A 12,770-nucleotide genomic window follows, 5' to 3' on the forward strand; every position below is an offset into this window, starting at 1 on the left:
AACAATGTCTTATAGTTTTCAATGTGTAGGTCCTTCACTTCCTTTGTTAAGTTTATTCCTAGATATTTTATCTTTTTTGTTGCAATTGCAAATGGAATTTTTTTTTCTTTCTTTTTCTGATATTTTGTTGTTAGTATATAGGAACACAATGGATCTTTGTACATTGATTTCATATCCTGCAACTTTATTGAATTTATTTGTTTCTAATAGTCTTTGGGGGAGTCTTTAGAGTTTTGTATAAATAGAATCATGTCATCTGCAAAAAGTGATCATTTTGCTTCTTCATTCCCAGTTTGAGTGCCTTTTATTTCTTTCTCTTGCCTGATTGCTCTGGCTCAGACTCCAGTACTATATTGAATAACAGTGGTGAGAATGGGCATCCTTGTTTTGTTCTTGATCTTAGAGGAACACTTTCAGGTTTTTACCATTGAGTATGATGTTAGCTGAGGGTTTGTCGTATATGGCCTTTGTTATATTAAGGTACTTCCCTTCTATACCCATGTTATCGAGGACTTTCATCATAAATGCACATTGTATCTTGTCAAGTGCTTTTTCTGCATCTATTGATATGATCATATAATTTTTATCCTTTATTTTGTTTATATGGTATAACACGTTGGTTGATTTGCATGTGTTGAACTATCCTTGCTTCTCTAGATTGAACCCCACTTGATCGTGATGTATTATCTTTTTAATGTATCATTGTGTTCAATTTTCTAGTATTTTGTTTAGAATTTTTGCATTGATATTCATCAGAGATATTGTCCTGTAATTTTCTTTTTTTGTGCTGTCCTTACCAGGTTTTGGTATCAGGGTAATGTTGGCCTCATAAAATGTGTTAGGAAGTATTGCCTCTTCTTCAATTTTTTGGGAAGAGTTTGAGAAGGATAGGTATTAAGTCTTCTTTGAATGTTTGGTAGAATTCACTAGTGAAGCTGTCTGGTCCTGGACTTTTGTTTTTTTGGGAAGGTTTTCAATGGCTGTTTTGATTTTCTTACTGTTGATCAGTCTACTTAGGTTTTCCAATTCTTCATAATTCAGTCTAGGAAGGTTATATATTGAAGGTTACACAGTTCTAAGAAGTCGTCCATTTCATTTAGGTTATCTAATTTGGTGGCATATAAACTTGCATAGTATTCTTGTATAATCCTTTGTGTTTCTGTGGTGTCCATTATAAATTCTCTTCTTTCATTTCTGATTTCGTTTGAGTCTTTTCTGTTTTTTTCCTTAGTGAGTCTAGCCAGAGGTTTGTCAATTTTATTTATCTTCTCAAAGAGCCAGCTCTTTGTTGCAGTAATTTTTTCTATTGTCTTTTTGTTCTCTATTTTGTTTAATTCTAATTTTTATTATTTCCTTCTTTCTGCTGACTTTGGGCTTCATTTGTTCTTCTTTCCCTAGTTCTTTAAGGTGAAATGTTAGATTGTTCATTTGAGACTTTTCTTGTTTCTTGAGGTAGTCCTCTTAGTACTGCTTTTGCTGCATCCCTCAAATTTTGATATGTCATATTGTCATTCTCATTTATCTCTATGTATGAGGTATGATCAAACAATATGGTGAATGTTTAAATGAAAAAAAATTATTACAGTAAAAGACACATTGCCATTAATTCCCTTCAAAATATTTCTGCCAAATAATGACATTACGGTGTGTCCTCATCCACATTATTCACCGCATCTGGCACCATGTGACTTCTGCTCTTTTCCAAAGTCAAAATGACCGTGAAAGATAAACATTTTGAATCAATTCAGAACATCAAGGCAGCCATGACAGCATGAAAGAGGACTTCCAGAACTGCTTCAGAAAGTTGCAGGAACAATGGGATAAATGTGTTGGAAGCAAGGGGGAGTATTTTGAGGGGTGTTAATGGCAATATGTCTTTTACTGTAGTGATTTTTTAAAATTTAAATGAATTTAAATTCATTATACTTATATGATGAATTTAAATTCATCATATTTTTTTGTTAAATTGGGGAATATTGGGGAACAGTGCATTTTTCCAGGACCCATCAGCTCCAAGTCAAGTCGTTGTCCTTCAGTCTAGTTGTGGTGGGCGCAGCTCAGCTCCAAGTCCAGTTGCCATTTTCAATCTAGTTGGGGGGGGGGGAGGCAAAGCCTACCATCCCATGTAGGAATTGAACCGGCAACCTTGTTGTTAAGAGCTTGCGCTCTAACCAACTGAGCCATCCAGCCACCCCACCAGCAGCTCAGTGGTAGCTCGTTGTCTTCAATCTGGTTGTGGAGGGCACGGCTCACTGGCCCAATGTGGGAATTGAACCAGCAACCCTGTTGTTAAGAGCTTGTGCTCTAACCAACAGAGCCATCTAGCCGTCCCAAACATTCATTGTATTTTTCAAATCAGACCTCATATCTTTTGATCTCTTATTTCTTCTTTGACCAAGTAGTTGTTCAGTAGCATGTTATTTGATCTCCACATATTTGTGGGGTTTTTTCTCCAGCTTTATTTTTGCAGTTGATTTACAGTTTCAAACCACTGTGGTCAGAGAATATGCTTGTTATAATTTCAATTTTTTTAAATTTGTTGAAATACTAGTTTTGTGCCCCAAGATATGGTCTATCCTTGAGAATGTTCCACATGCACTAAAGAATTTCTAACTGTTTCATAAATTTCATAAACTTTTTAACAGATTGAATCAGAAATCAATTAAGGTAAACAATTATAATTGGTTGATATATCTTTTAAGTCTCTTTTGATCTATAGATTTCCCTACATCTCATTTTTTTTTTCCTTGAAAATGTTTTTTGGAAGAACCCATTTATTTCTCCTACATAGGCATCTACATCTGGATTTTGTTGATTGTGTTCTGTGTAAATGTGTTCCTCTCTCCTTTGTGTGTCCTGTAATTAATATTGGGTCTAGAAAATTGATCAGATTAATATTTGGTTTATTATTTCTATTTTTCTGCAAGACTAGTTAGCAAGAGGTGTTGTACTTGATTCCTCTTTTTATGGCAGCCAAGTTGTACTGGTTAGGTGCCTTTGGCTAGAAACCCCAAGTCAAACAGGCTTAAGCAACAAGAAAAGCTGCATCTCCCACAGTCAGAGATATAGGGAAATGCCCAAGGGCCCCAGGAAGGAGACAGTTACTAGGCACAAAATGTTTCCAGGATTCTAGGTTTCTCCCTTCCAGACCTTCCCTGCTGTCTCATTGCCTGGAGCTGTCACATGCCCACTCTAAACCAATCACCATGGAGGGAGAGAGAACAACAACTATGATTGGCTTAGTCTAATCAGGAGGTAATGCTGGTGGAATCTGTTCCAGTTAGCTATAGCTGCATAAAACAAAGGTGTTATATTCTTGCACACCATGTGAGTATTTCTGAACAGTTTCCTAGAGTTGGAATTGCTGGGTCTCAGAGTATTTTTTTATATTTATAAGGGACTTCATATTTTATAGAAGTGGTCACATTGCCCTCCAAAAATCGGTTATTGTATCAATATATACTTTACCAACAGAGAAAGAAGAAAACAAAAGAGGTAGGGGAGTGCAGTGGTTAACAACCTGGGCTCTATCAGGCCAGGCTGCTTGGGTTCAAAGCCCAGCTCCTGTGTGTAATATCTGTGTGAACTTTGGGCAAATAGTGTAACAACCTTGCGTCTCAATTTTCCTATCTATAAAATGATGATGATAATAATAATACCACTATTCCCTCAATACTTGCACTTAAACATTGTTAGCTATTACTATTCTCTGTCATATGGGATATCATAATAGTGCTGGTTATTGTGCCCAAATCCATTCTCTGCCTTCTCTGCGCCTCTGGGAGGCTGACCTTTATAGACTGTATCATCCTTGCCTCCTGGCTTCTGAGGGTGAAAGAGAGAGATGCTGAGCTTTTTGTCTCCCCATTGCTCCCTGGTTTGCTCTGGTTCCAACAGAGGCTGTGTCCTTCTACAGCTTACAGTCCAATAACCTTTTTTCCACGGTTCCATCTTTCAACTTGGCTCCCGTACTCAGTTTCCCCCATTTGCTCCTTTAGGCTTGGAGGTGGTAATGGCTCTTTTAAGTCTGCCAATCTGAAAGAGAGGAAATCTTGTTTAATTTAGAGAAATATTGGGCTGGCCCGGTGGCTCAGGCGGTTGGATCTCCATGCTCCTAACTCTGAAGGCTGCCAGTTCGATTCCCACATGAGCCAGTGGGTTCTCAACCACAAGGTTGCCAGTTCAATTCCTCGAGTCCAGCAAGGGATGGTGGGCTGCGCCCCCTGCAACTAACAACAGCAACTGGACCTGGAGCTGAGCTGCACCCTCCACAACTAAGACTGAAAGGACAACAACTTGACTTGGAAAAAAGTCCTGGAAGTACACACTGTTCCCCAATAAAGTCCTGTTCCCCTTCCCCAATAAAATATTTAAAAAAAAATTTAGAGAAATATTATTTAATGGGGAAGTTATGCATCTTTTCATATGTTTATTAGTATAAATAATTATTTTTATAATTGCTTCTTCTCATTTGCCAATTATTCTATTTATTGTTATACTTTCTGTTGTTGATTTGCAGGAACTCTTTTTATATTAGCTATATTGACCTCTGTTACATATGATACAAATATTTTCTCCCAGTTTCTTGCTTATCTTTGAAATCTGTTTATTTCTTTTCCTCTATATACATTTTTTCACTGTGATTAAAAAAAGTAACATAAAATTTATCATCTGAACCATGAAGTACATTCACACTGTTGTGAAACACATATCCAGAACTTTCTCATCTGGCAAATCTGAAACTATACCGATTAAATAACAACTTCCCAAATTTATGTAGAACTGGAAAGAGAACTGACTCTGGGTGGTCAACACACAATGTGATATATAGATGATGTGTTAACAGAATTGTACACCTGAAATCTATGTAACTTTACTAACAATTGTTGCCCCAATAAACTTTAATTTAAAAAAACCATAATAACAACTCCCATTTCCCTCCTTCCCCCAGTCCCTGGTAACCATCATTCTACTTTCTGTCTCTATGGCTTTGACTACTCTATGTACCTTGTACAAGTGGAATCATACAATATTTCTCTTTTTGTTACTGGATTATTTCAATTATCCTAACATCCTCCAGGCTCATCCAAATTGTACCGTATGAGGTCTGACAATTAAGTTCACGAACTTGTTGCAACAATGTTGCTATCCTTATTTTGATATCATAGGGGTTATTCATTATGAATTTGTACCAACTGAACAAACAGTTAACCAAGTTTACTATTTGGAAGTGCTGAGAAGGCTGTGTTAAACAGACAAAAACAACCTGAACTTTTCACCAACAAATCATGGCTCTTACATCACAACAATGCACCAGCTCACACGGCACTGTCTGTGAGGGAGTTCTTAGCCAGTAAACAAATAGCTGTATTGCAACACCCTCCCTACTCACCTGATCTGGCCCCCAGTGACTTCTTTCTTTACCTGAAGATAAAGGAAATATTGAAAGGAAAACATTTGGATGACATTCAGGACATCAAGGGTAATACGACAACAGCTCTGGTGGCCATTCCAGAAAAAGAGTTCCAAAATTGCTTTGAAGGGTGGACTAGGTGCTGGCATCGGTGCATAGCTTCCCAAGGGGAGTACTTCAAAGGTGACTGTAGTGGTATTCAGCAATGAGGTATGCAGCACTTTTTCTAGGATGAGTTTGCGAACTTAATTGTCTGAGCTTGTATGTCAGAATTTGCTTACTTTTTATATTATATAAGCAACTTTTTATATATATATATCATATTTTGCTTATCCATTCATCCATAAACATTTGCATTGCTTTCTACCTTTTGGCAATTGTGAATACTGTTTTGAACACAGGTATGCAAAATATCTCTTTGAGACCCTGATTTCAATTCTTTTGGGTATATTGGATCATATGGAAGGCTTTACTTTAAATTTTTTACTCCATACTGTTTTCCACAGTGGCTGTAACATTTTACATTGCCACCAACAGTCCACAAGGGCTCCAAATTCTTCACGTCCTTGCCAACAGTTATTTTCTGTTGTTTTGATAATAGCCATCCTAATGGATATGAAGTGGTATTTCATTGTGCTTTTGATTTACATTTCCCTAATGATTAGTGATGTTGAGCATCTTTTCAGGCCATTTGTATATCTTCTTTACAGAAACATCTGTTTAAGTCCTTTGCCCATTTTTGAATCAGTTGTTTGCTTTTTGTTGTTGAGTTTTAGGAATTCTCCATATATTCTGGATATTAATCCTTTATCAGCTATATGATTGGCAAATATATTCAAACACCATTCTGTGGGTTGCCTTTTCATTCTTCATACTGTCCTTTGATGCACAAAATTTTAAATTTTCGTGAAGTCCAATTTGTCTGTTGTTTTCTTTTTTTCTCTGTGCTTTTAGTATCATATCCAAGAAATTCCATGTTTCCCCAAAATAAGACCTAGCCGGACCATCAGCTCTAATGCATTTTTTAGAGCAAAAATTTACTATAAAATAAGACCAGGTTCTTATATAACATAATTAATATAATATAAGACTGGGTCTTATATGATATAATATAATATAATATAGTATAATATAATATAGTATAGTATAGTATAGTATAATATAATATAATATAATATAATATAATATAATATAATATAATATAATATAATATATATAATAATACCAGGTCTTATATTTATTTTTGCTCCAAAAGATGCATTAGAGCTGATGGTCCAGCTAGGTCTTATGTTTGGGGAAAAAACAGTTGTTGCCAAATCCAATATCATGAAGATTTTGCCTTATTTTATTCTAAGAGTTTTATAGTTTTAGTTCTTATGTTTAGGTCTTTAATTCGTTTTGAGTCAGTTTTTGTATATAGTGTTAGGCAAGGATCCAACTTCATTGTTTTGCATGTGGATATCCAGTTTCCTCAACACTGTTTGTTGAAAAGACTGTCTTTTCCTCATTGAGTGTTCTTGGCATCCTGCCTGAAAATCATTTGACCAAACATGTAATAATTGATTTCTGGCTTCTCTATTCTGTTCGTTTGGTCTATTTGTCTGTCTTTATGCTAGTACCACACTGTTTTTATTACTGTAGCTTTGTAATATGTTTTGAGACCCAGAAGTGTGGGTCCCCTAACCTGTTGTTGTTTTTGATTATTCAGGTCTCTTGAGAGTCCTGAATATGAATTTCAGAATGAATTTTTCTATTTCTACAAAAAATGACATTGGGTTTTGATAGGGATTTCCTTGAATCTGTAGATTACTTGTGTAGTATGAACATCATAGCAATTTTAGGTCTTCCAATCCATGAACATGGGATGACTTTCCATTTATTTGTGTTTTCTTTAATTTCTTTTGGTAATGTTTTGTAGTTTTTAGCGTACAAATCTTTTACCTCCTTGGTTAGGGTTATTCCCAAGTATTTTATTCATTTTGATGCTATTGTAAATAGAATTGTTTTCTTAAGTTCTTTTTCAGTTTGTTCATTTAATTTATATTTTTTATGCAATCAAATCTGATCATCTTTTCTTTGACTCTTTCTGGGTTTTTTGTCTTGTTTCAGTCTTATGAAAGTATTTTTCTATATTGTCTTCTAGTTCTTTCATAGTTTTGTTTTGTGAGACCTTTAATCCTATTTAAAATCTTTCCAGTCCCTTAGTCCCAAATGGTTCTTAGAAGCCCACCCAGACTCCATGGCATGCCTTAAGAGGCCCTGCATTCCCAATGAACTGCCAATTCCCTAGTGATGATTAGGACTTGGATAAAAGGGAAGGCAGAAGGACAGGGACAGTAAAAGGTGCAGAGACTGGAACAGCAGAATATGCTTAGGGGAACAGCTCCAGCTCTATTGTTGGGTCTGGAAAGGAGGAGGCAGTGAAGGGCTTGGAATGCCAGGCAGAGAAATTTGGATTGAATTGTAACTCCATGTCCCTACTGAATTTTTTCAACCTTTTCTCTTATTTACCTATATACAAATTTTCTACTTCAACCAAGTTGGCCTTCTGGTCACACCCATGTATATTGTTTTTGTGCCTTCCTCCTTGCCTTTGCCCAGTCAGTGACTCCTGCCTGGAAGGCCTTCTCCTCTTAGCTGTGCCCATCTAAAACCAACTTATTCAAGACCTGGCTCACGGACCCCTCCACAAAACCTTCCCAGACCGTTACAGTTCTTTGTGACCTCTGAGTACTTCTGGAACCAAACTGCTGTTCCTTGATTGCACTTACGACAACCATTTTCTTCAAATTGCACCAAGGGCATGGGCCTTGTTTCTCCTTTAGTAAGTGTCAGCTCCATGCTGGGCATTCTGCTACACTGGGGACATAAACAAAGGTGAACAGGATGCATAGGGCCCCTCCCCCAAAGAGCTAAGGGTCTAAGGGCAGGAGAACAACAAGAGATGATTCTGGCACAGAGTGACAAATGCCATGGTGTAGTCCTGGATGCATAAGACTCTATGGGAACAGGCTGAATATCAGGGAAGCTTCCCTCAGCTGAGACATGAAGTGACCTCCAAGCTTGCCAAGAAGGTGAGGTGAAGGTGGGGAAACTGTGTCCAGAAGAGAGATCACCTTGTGCTGAGGGTCCAGAGAGTGCAGGGATTTTGAGGAAACGAAGGAGGTCTAATCAGGTTGGGCCTTGGCAGTGGGACAATATGGAGAGTGCAAACAGAAACAAAGGCAAGCATGGCTCTGCCCTCGCAGGACTTCTTAAGGCATGCCATGGAGTCTGGGTGGGATTCCAAGAGCCATTTGGGAGTAGGGGACTGGAAGGATTTTAAGTAGGGGAGTGCTATGGTCAGATTCAGGACTGTGTCCCTCGGAAAATCACTTGGTTATTCTGAGACGAATGGCTTGGAAAGCAGCATAGCTGGGTTGGGATTGTGGAGAGGGAGACAGGAGGCAGGAAATCCTCTCAAGGCTGTTACAGGAAGGTGGCTGTGGCCTGGTTGGAGTAATGGTAGTGCAAGTGGGGAAGAAGAAAGGTTGACAAAGATTCACCGGTGAGGGGCTGGCAATTGACAGGAGTTGGCAGGACCTGAAGCCCAGTCACATCAACTTGTGAGCCTTGGTGGCTTCATTGTGTAATGCCTACTTTGCAGGGTTCTTATGGGGATAACATAGAGCAGGGACTGTATCACCTCTCTACCGGTGAGAGCAAGAGGTGGACCGTGACTTGCCCAAGGCCCCTCAGCGGGCACCAGAACCAGTGCTCTGGCTCTCTTCTTTACCTGCTCTGCACAGCATACTTGCCTTGGCACACATGACCTTAAATGGAGCCCTGGTAGGGGAGGGAGGAGGAAGGTACTGTCTGTTCTTCCAGGTCTGCCGCAGACCTTGAGGGAGCCACAATAAATGCAGTGTTTGATAAAGCATTTGGCTTTTGGTCTCCACAGCAGGAAGAGCTAGAACAGGTGTGGCAAGACCAGGGTAGCCTGCGGCACCACAGTGGGAGGTAGGGTGGGACAGAGCCCCAGGGCCTGGCAGGGGGCTCCAGGGCTGTGGATCTTGAAATCTGGGGACTTTCTTAAGACCTAGCCATTTCTCTCATGTTACCAGGCACCTGCCTGGCTGAATACACCAAAATATTTACTATACTTATTCACATTAATTAAGGTCCTACTGTGTGCCTAGCATCATACCAGGTAATTTTCATACACAGTGCGTTCATTTCACAAGCTGGTGCTGCCCTGCACTGGGTCCTGCAGACAGAGAGAAACTCAGGACAGTTCCCCTGACCTTGGGAAATGACCTTCTGATGGGGAAATCTGACAAGAAACGAAACAACTCTGTGTAGTATGTGCTGTGATGGGATGAGAAGAGGCTACGTGGGAACCCAGAGAATGACTTAACTAATCCTCAACACAGCCCAGTGCTACTATCATACCCATTTTGTAGATGAGGAAACTGAGGCCCAGAGGAGGAAACTGCTCTGCTTCCTGGTCAGTTTGGTTCTGACTAATTTGCTTCTGTGAGGTGTGATAAGGATGAAAAAGACAAGTTAGAGAGGCCCTCATGGATCATCTGGTCCAATCCCCTTGTTGAGATGATGGGGAAACTGAGATCCAGAAGGGGAAGGGAATTGCTCAGAGTCACAGGAAAAGGAGCAGAACTAGAAACCAGCCTACTCCTAATCCAGGGTGTTCCTTGACCCCAAATGCCTTTCTCTTTTCCAGCTTTCTGAAGAACTCCTGTGACCCCTCATGTGGGTCTCTCCTCAGCTTGTGGTCTGTATGCTGAAAATTCCACCACCTCTGTTTAGGACCTAATCTCCAGAAAAGATAAGAGGAGGTTGAGTTAGGACAGATCCTGAAGCCAGGCAAGGATGTGTGTGCCTGTTCCATGTAGAATTGAGTAGGATACATCACTACCCCCCAGGTGGCCCCAGCGGAGCCCAGGCTTGGGGAAAGCCCAGGGAGCCCAGGGAGGGTCCAAGGCCCCAGAGCTCTTCCCACCCTACCCGAGGATCAGGATCGGGTCTGTCTCCCTTCTCTGCCACATCCCTCTGACTTGGGGGCTGATGGGGGTGGGGGGGGCTGGCTGGCTCTGGGCCTCAGGCTGCAGCTCTGCCTGTCCAGGCTGCTCTCTTGAAGCTGGTGGTAAGTAAGTAAACTTGCTCCTGCCTTCAGGGCTCTCTGGGACAAGGAAGCCTCCTGGTACCTCTCAGTTCTGGCTTGGGCCAACCCGGCTCCCTGGCTTCTCTGGCCAGAGACTATGGGGGGTGAAAGCAGATGCAACCGCTCTGCCCACCCCCCAAATCCTATCTCAGGCAGGCCCAGAGAACATTTCTCTCCTCAGTAGCCTCCCCCTCACCTATTGCTAAGCCTCCTCCCTCTCTGAGCCCCCTCCCCTTCACCGACCCCCTTCACTGGGTCCCTTCCCCTTCACTGGGCTCCTCCCCTCACTGACCCCCCCACTATGCTCCCTTCACCTCGCTGAGGCATCTCACGCTGAGCCCCTCGGCCTTTTCTGAGCCCACGTGCCCTCTCCAGCTCTCCCTAGGACCCATCTCCATCAGTTGTCCTCCTCACCTTCATATTCAGTCACTCTCCCTGTTTCCTTCCTCCCAGGCGAAGAGTGGTTCTCAAAGGCAAACCAGTTGGAGAGTAATGGCACCCCAAGTCCTTTACTGAATCTCACAGAGGATGACCTAAAGCTAGGGTATTCTTATTATTTATAGTAATCTACTTCCTCTTCCTTGGGTCATACAGGGTGACAACATGTCAGTTTCCTTAATTAGAGGAAAACGTTTTGGGAGCTAAGTGGAATATTCTACTGCAAAATCTGGCTGCCATGGGGACCTTTTGCTTTAGCTTTGCTGCAGGCAAAGAAGTTCAAGATACAATAATTTTGAAATAATTTATAGTCTCCCCAACCCCAAATACCTGTCCCATGACCCTCATTCCCTGTCAAGTTGCTAACTTGACCTAGATTTCCTTTATGTGCAAACCTCTGGAACGCAGAGTCTACATGTTCTGTTTTTGCTTCTCACCTCTCACTCACGTTTCTGCCCACTGTGTCTGCCCCCACGCCTCTTGCAAAGGCCCCCAGTGACCACCTTGCTGCTTTTAGTCCCATGGCTGCTTCTCAGGCTTCATCTTGCCTGACCACTTTTGCAGCCTTGGACACCATGGCCAATGTCTGCCTTCTTGAATCTTTTTTTCTCTTTGGTTTCTAGACTGACCTCATCTACTCCCTTGGTTTCGGTTCCCTTCTACATGCTAACAACCAAGTTGACCACTCCTGAGTTCCAGAGCTTTACATATGGCCACTTTGTGGGCATCTCTGCCTGGTGGTCTTACAGGGTTTCCAAATTCTGTACACTCAAAACTGAAACCATCCTCTTCCACCGACAACCTGGTCTCCTATTTTGGTAAATGGCACCACCATCCAGTCACTGACCTAGGACGGAAAATCAGGGTTCTACTTCTTCCCTCTCCCTCACCCCACATATCCATATCCAAATGATTCTCAAGTCCTGGTCATCTTGCTTCTGTAACAGCTCCTGCCAGGCTCTGCCCCTGGCCCGCTATCCCTGCCTTATTTCTGCACTGCATCATCTCACATCAGGATGGCTATATAACCTTAGTCTTCCACCTTCATTGGCCTCCTTGAAAACCGGCTCCGCAGGGGCGGCTGGAGAGGTTGTTTTAGAGCATAACTAACCAGGTGCGTCCCTTCCATGATTCCCGTAACACCAGAGAAAGGTCCAAAGTCTGTCATTCCGCCCATGAAACTCTCCATGCCTTGGTCTCCTCTGGGCCCCTGGACCTCTTTATCACTTCCTCTCTCACCTCACTATCCATCCAGCCATGTGGAATCTCTATTTCCTGGCCCTGGACACAGGCCCCCTTTCCTACTGCCTGAACCTCCTTCATTTTCTGTAAGATGCCAGTGTTTCCCCACCTTGTTTACCTCCAGCATTAGTGTCACCAGAGGGTTCTGAGTTCCTCCTCTTTCCCTCCCTCCTGGGCCCCAGGAAGAAAATGAGGCCCCTCACTCATCTTTCCTTCAGGTGAGAAGATTCTTCCCAGCTTTACTTTTAGTAAAAAACAATAGGCCTTTCTGTTCTGCTTTTCCAAATATGAAATCATAGCATTGAATATGCTCTTTCATGCGGCACAGGGAAAATTCAGATGTGCAGCCACGCTGTAGAAAACCGATGCTCGAAGCACAAACCCAAATGGCACAGCCTGGAGAAGAGGGTCCCTGACCCCCTCCCCCACCCCCATGCCTCTCTCTGCCACAACCTGCTGGGAGTGCCCAGGCCTGTCTCTCTAGATTGGTCCTTAATCCTCTGAATCCCTAGCGAG

The sequence above is a fragment of the Rhinolophus sinicus genome, chromosome 3 (genome assembly GCF_057876585.1).
Source record: "Rhinolophus sinicus isolate RSI-liver-muscle chromosome 3, RSI-T2T, whole genome shotgun sequence".
In the NCBI taxonomy this organism is placed as follows: Eukaryota; Metazoa; Chordata; class Mammalia; order Chiroptera; family Rhinolophidae; genus Rhinolophus; species Rhinolophus sinicus.